The sequence below is a fragment of the Macaca fascicularis genome, chromosome 1 (assembly GCF_037993035.2).
Source record: "Macaca fascicularis isolate 582-1 chromosome 1, T2T-MFA8v1.1".
Classification (NCBI taxonomy): Eukaryota; Metazoa; Chordata; class Mammalia; order Primates; family Cercopithecidae; genus Macaca; species Macaca fascicularis.
In genome coordinates, this window is record NC_088375.1 from 206,136,582 (window position 1) to 206,142,581 (window position 6,000).

Consider the following 6,000-nt stretch of genomic DNA (forward strand, 5'->3'; position numbering starts at 1 on the left):
GTGGCACAATCTTGGCTAACTGCAACCTCCGCCTCCTAGGTTCAAGCGATTCTCCTGCCTCAGTATCCCGAGTAGCTGGGATTATAGGCTCCTGCCACCTCATCCGGCTAATTTTTTGTATTTTTAGTAGAGACGGGGTTTCACCATGTTAGTCAGGCTGGTGTCGAACTCCTGACCTCAGGTGATCCGCCCACCCTCACCTCCCAAAATGCTGGGATTACAGGCGTGAGCCACTGCACCCGGCCGGTGGTGTTATTCTTAGGGCTTCTCTCCAGCATAACCCCTGGATAAAGCATCTCAACAGAGGAGCTGTCAGAAATGCTCCCAGCATCACAAACACAAACCCAGAACTGCAGCTTTGGACTGAAAAATGACCAGCAATCACATTCTCACCTGATTTTACAAATGCCTCATCTCCTTTAACCTTCACAAGAACTCAGCAAGTGGACAAAGGAGAAACTGCTACTACTCCCACTTTAAAGATGAGGACAGTGAGGTGAGGGGACCCTCCTGTGTCCTCAGGGATGCCACTTCACACCTCCAAGCCTAGTTAAGTGGCCAACCCAGGGTTCTAGCTCACATCTGCCTGGATTTTGTTCTCTGGGTTTTCCCTTGATTTGTTTCCCTTCAGTCTCAGGGGTACTGGCTGCACAGCCCCAGACAAGCCTTTGAACCTCTCCAACCTCAGTCTGTTCATCTGAAATATCTGTCAAACAGCTGGCACAGGATCCAAGCTGTTCCTGATCCAAACTCTTCCTTCACAGACTCAGTCGCTGTCACTCCAATCCCTCCTCTAACCCTTTATCTTATTACTGACCTCGGCCACTAGCCCGGCAGTCAAGGAGTGTCTACACTCATTTAAGTCCATGCTTTACAGATGGGGAAACTGAGGTCCAAAGTTGGCCACATACCCAAGGTTGCCTTTTAGTGCCCGGTCTGGCACCTGGGCAGTAGCTGGGTGGGGCTGCCCCTCTGGGGACACCCCTAGTGGGCCCTGGCTGAGCTGGAGGTTGCTCCCTCTGCCCCTTTCTCTCTAGCTGGGCCCAGGGGCCACCCAACAAAGGCAGCACAGCTTGTTCCCCAGCTCCCCAGCCTCAACATCCCAGAGCTCAGAGCTTGCTCCAGTAGGGGTCAAACAGTTCCATAGGTAAGGGCTGAGCAATGTGGGCACCTCAGTACCCATGGGGTGGAGGCTGCCACTCTTAGTTAAGTCTGGGCTTTGGAGTTGAACTTAAGTTCAAATCCCAGCTCAGCCACTTCCCGGCATTGTGATTTTGGTCAAGTCTGTTCAGCTCCCTAAACTCCTGCAAAACAGGGATAATATTTCCCTCATGAGGTTGTAAGGATTGAATGAGTTAATGCAGCATATTAAACGCTTAGGACAGAATGCTGTGCATAGTAAGTGCTTAACAGGCAGTGACTGTAATTATGATTAGAGAACAGAGGCCAGGAACAGGACTTGTGGGCCCATGATACTCTGCCTTCATCTTGCTCCATCCTATCCCCTCACGTGGGGTGAGGGTAGGGGGTAGACTAAGTCCCAAACCAGGTCCTGAGGCTATAGTAATAGGTGCTGGAAGACCCATAGAGACTTTAGACTTATCTCCCATACTCATTTCACAGAAAGGGAAACTGAAACCCAGGGAGAAAAGTGACTAGCCCACAGACTATAAAGGAGTGGAATCCCACCCCCCTTTAATAAATATCAGAATCAGCCAGGCACGGTGGTTCATGACTGTAATCCCAGCATTTTGGGAAACCAAGGTGGGCAGATCACCTGAGGTCAGGTGTTCAAGACCACCCTGGCCAACATGGTGAAACCCTATCTCTACTAAACATAAAAAAATTAGCTGGGCATGGTGACAGGCGCCTGTAATCCCAGTTACTTGGGAGGCTGAGGCAACAGAATCACTTGAACCCAGGAGGTGGAGGTTGCAGTGAGCAGAGATTGTGCCACTGCACTCCAGCCTGGGCAACAGAGTGAGACTCTGTCTCAAAAAAATTACATTAAATTAAATTAAAATTAAATATGAAAATCTTAGGCCCTGGGAAAATTCTGAACTCCCCTATCCCCAGGAGCTGTCGTACAGACCCATTCTGCAAACCCCTAACAAATCTCAGGCCACCATAACTCTACGGTGAGCCCTCTGTGAGTATCCTGCTCAGCTCTGTGGCTGGCATACCTGTTTATGGTGCACAGTACGTGCTCAGGAAGGGCTTAGAGAATAACCAAATGAAATTCGGTTTGGTTCCACACCTCTGCTCAGGCTTCCTCTCCAGAAGTCTCTCCTTGCATCTCCCCTCCTCACTCCTCACTCACCCCAGCCTCGGTCTCTCCCTGCAGCCTAGGTTCCACCAGCTGGGCTCAGCTTCAGCCAACAGAGGTCTGGACCTCCACAGGGCCTGCACAGTGTCCGCATCTTCCTAGCTAGACGGATGTTCCTGCCCAGCACGGCCAGCCAGGCTCCTGGCCATGGTCCATTCTGCAGAGAGGGTGCTGGCCCTGCCCTACCATGTCTCCACCCACACTGGTCTGGGGAGTAAGGCAGCCTGGGTGGGAACTTCTGTTGGCACCTGGGGCCTACAGGAGGGAGGCCAGCCCTGGTCTAGGAGGTGGATGGATGGGCCAATCAGGAGACAGCCGGGTGTGGGGCCTCCTGGCCTTAATGAGTACCACCCACACACCCAGGCACTCCACCCATGCCCCATGTTGCTGGGACCTGGCAGGTGGTGCCTGGCTCTCCTGTACATACACTGGAAACCTCAGGGCTTCCCCACTCCATTCCCTTCTTAAAACACTCTACTGGCCTGCTATCAGACCAGCTACCATTCTGGTCTGCATACACATTGCTTTATTTGATGCTGCGTATGCCTGCAAGGTCCAGATTATTGACAAAGGACAAGCCTGGGACTCAGAGAGGCGAAGTGACTCATGCAGGGTCACACAGCAGGAAAATGGAAGGGTCAGGATTCAACCCAGTTCTGCTGTGTGCAGAGCCTACCAGGCACTGGATGTCCCCTTTCCTCCCTCCCTCTACTCCTTTCAGCTTCTGGCTCTCTTTCTTCTCAAACCTCCTACCTCCTTGCTCAACGTTTCTCCGTGCTTAGAATTAATAATTCCCGGCCAGATGCGGTGGCTCATGAGGTCAGGAGATGGAGACCATCCTGGCTAACACAATGAAACCCCGTCTCTACTAAAAATACAAAAAAATTAGCTGGGCGTGGTGGCGGGTGCCTGTAGTCCCAGCTACTCAGGAGGCTGAGACAGGAGAATGGCTTGAACAGGAGAGGTGGAGCTTGCAGTGAGCTGAGATCAGGACGCTGCACTCTAGCCTGGGCGACAGAGCAAGACTCCGTCTCAAAAGAAAAAAAGAGAATAATTCCCACCTCACACCTGCTTTAACGCCTTATTTACAGTTATTTCTGAAGTGTCTGTCTGACACTCAGGAGAGAATTCAAGGCAGGGAGTGACCCCAGTGGGTGCTCCTTAGACTTGTGGGTCTGTCATTCTATATCCCCACCCCCCTCCCCAACATGCAGAAGTCCCTTGGGCCTCCTCCTGCTGGTTTCTTCCCCACCCAGCCTCCTACCAAGACCATCCTCCCGGCCTGGAACTGGGTGGAGGTAGGGCGCTTGCTGAAGCTCCGGGGCGCGTGCCAGTGCTCTGGCCCCTCCCCAACCCCTCCCGCTCCCCTTCAATAGCTGAGGACTTGACCCTGACGAGACACTAGGCTGCTCTCACAGGGACTCCCAGCTGCCTTAAGCCCAGCCCCAACCAGGCTCTGTCCAAGCCTCCTCCTTCTGGAGGAAAGGGCTCCAGAGGTGGAGAAGAGGTCGTCCGTTCCCGAACCCAGGAGCTATGGGTCCTGGAATCACCTTCCCCAACCCTCCTCTCCCCTCCCCACTTCTGGAGCGAGCTCGGGCTCAGGTTGGTCTGGACAGGTCCCTGCCTCCAACTAGCTGGAGAGGAGGGGTCCTGTCCCACCCTGAAGAGGTGGGGCCTGCCAGGAAGTATAGGTGAGGGTGAGACAATTCTTGAGGAAAGACAGAGGACAGAGACAGGAAGAGACAGCCAAACAGAGACGACAGATGAGAGATACAGGGAACCCAGGGATGAGAGCGAACCGGAGCCTGAACCGGACAGAGAGACCCGGGAGACCCAGACAGAGGGAAGTGCCCTAGACCAAGCCTGGCAGGGAGGGTGTGGGGCTGGCGCGGCGGCCGGGGGGGCCACCCTGGCGGGCACAGCCGGCGCCCCAGCTCGCGGGTCCCTGGGTCCGGAAACTCAAAGTCAGTTACATAAGGGTCGGAGCGGGGCGCGGGGCTCCAGGCCCTGGCGCCCCCTCCCGCTGCGCGCCGCCCGCCCGCTCCAGCGCTGCTGCGGGCCCGGCAGGAGCATGCAGGGCCGGGCAAGGCGGGGCTGGGGGGCGGTCGGGGACTGCGCCGCCCTGCAGGGACTCGCCCGGGGACACCAAACCCAGGACCCCCACCCCAGACAACCAGGACCGGCCGGACCCGGACGTGTCTAGCTCCGGATCCAAGCTCCCGGACCCCCTCTCCAGACTCCCACGCCCCTCCCTGCACCCCGAACTTTAAGACGCCCAGACTCCTTTGGACCCCAAGTTCGGATTCTGAAATCCGGGACCCCTGGACCCCTCAATCCCGGACCCTTCGACCCTGGTCTCGCCTCTCCCGGGACGGTCCGAGCCCTTTGGGGTGGGTTCTTGTGTCCCTCACCCTGTCCCTCCCGGGGACCGAGGGTCGTCCCCCAGGTGGTCCAGGCTCACCTGGGCTGGGTGCGGCGGGGACTGGGCCGGACCGCGTTCTGGCTCCGCGCCGCTCTCGCCCTTTAAGAGGTTCCTGCCACTTTGCCCCGCCGGGGCCTCCACCTGCACTGACAGGGCAACTCCATCGTGAGGCCCCGCCCCACCCGCTAGGCCCTCTGATTGGCGCAGGCAACTGCCGATCAGCGGGGCGGGGAGAAGGAGGCGGGGCAGAGGAGTGCGAGAGTCGCAGCTGGGAAGGGGTGGGGGCTGCAGGTGTGGCCTGGTCCGGCGGGGACACTGAACCGGGGGCTGCTTTGATAGACCCCAGATGTCAGGGGAGGGAAGGGCAGGGACTTCCTGGATTGACTGGTGTGACGTCATATGACAAAAGTGTGAAGCAATTTGACACGTGGTACTGCCCCTAAGGGTACTAGGTAGAGGGGTTGGTCAGAGGGGATCTAGGGAAGTGACCCTGAGGAGACTCACCTGGATCACCTGTCCTACCACTTCGTCAGGCTTGACCTTGAACAAGTCACTTCTCTGGATCTGAATTTCCTCAACCATAAATATTACAATGTTTTCCTGAGAATTAGCGATGTAAGTTAAATGTCAAGCATAGGTCTGGTACACTGGTATACAGTAGGCGTTCCGTAAATGCGAGTTCTGGATCCTGTCATGCCCGCCTTGCCACTCTTCTCAGTGACTTTTCCCCTCCTGATGGTCCATTCCATCAACACTGGCAGGGGCTTCCATGGTCACTGGCCGAAGACTCATTCCCTCCCTCCCATTTCAGGCCTGGGCTGGCTTACATATGCCCATGTCAGGAAGCTCACCACCCCGCAGAATGGCCTCTTTCATTTTAAAACCAACCCTGACACTTCAAAAGCTCTTCATCACAGAATCATAGGATCATAGAATATTCCAGGCCAGAGCACCATGGAAAACTAATCCTTTCTTTGGACAAATATGGCAAACTGAGGCTCGCTGAGGACAAAGCTGCCTTCCTCTGAGTGTAGTGATCTTCCTACTAAAGTGATCTTCCTACTAACTCGACTTCCCGTGTTCCAATCCCCAACGCTGCCACTTCCTGAGTTACTCTGGGTGAGTTACTAACTCTCTCCAAGCCAGTTTCGTCCTCTGCAAAGTGGGGTTAATAAAAGTATTTTCCTCAAGGGTTGTGGCAAGAATTGAATGAAAGAATCCATGTCAAGTGCTAAGAAAAGTGCCAGTCCCA

The 6,000-nt window shown here is 55.3% G+C and overlaps 1 protein-coding gene across 21 annotated transcripts in view; it reads right to left on the minus strand.

Annotated features, from left to right (window-relative positions):
* EPB41 (erythrocyte membrane protein band 4.1) overlaps nucleotides 1–4,899 on the minus strand; it is a 232,990-nt gene extending 228,091 nt beyond the window's left edge. For all 21 annotated transcript variants that reach the window (XM_074014542.1, XM_074014591.1, XM_074014624.1 and 18 more), the window contains exon 1: nucleotides 4,788–4,899. The gene's annotated coding sequence lies outside the window, so the exon portion shown is untranslated. The remainder of the gene's footprint in view (nucleotides 1–4,787) is intronic.
* Nucleotides 4,900–6,000: the final 1,101 nt, after the last annotated feature.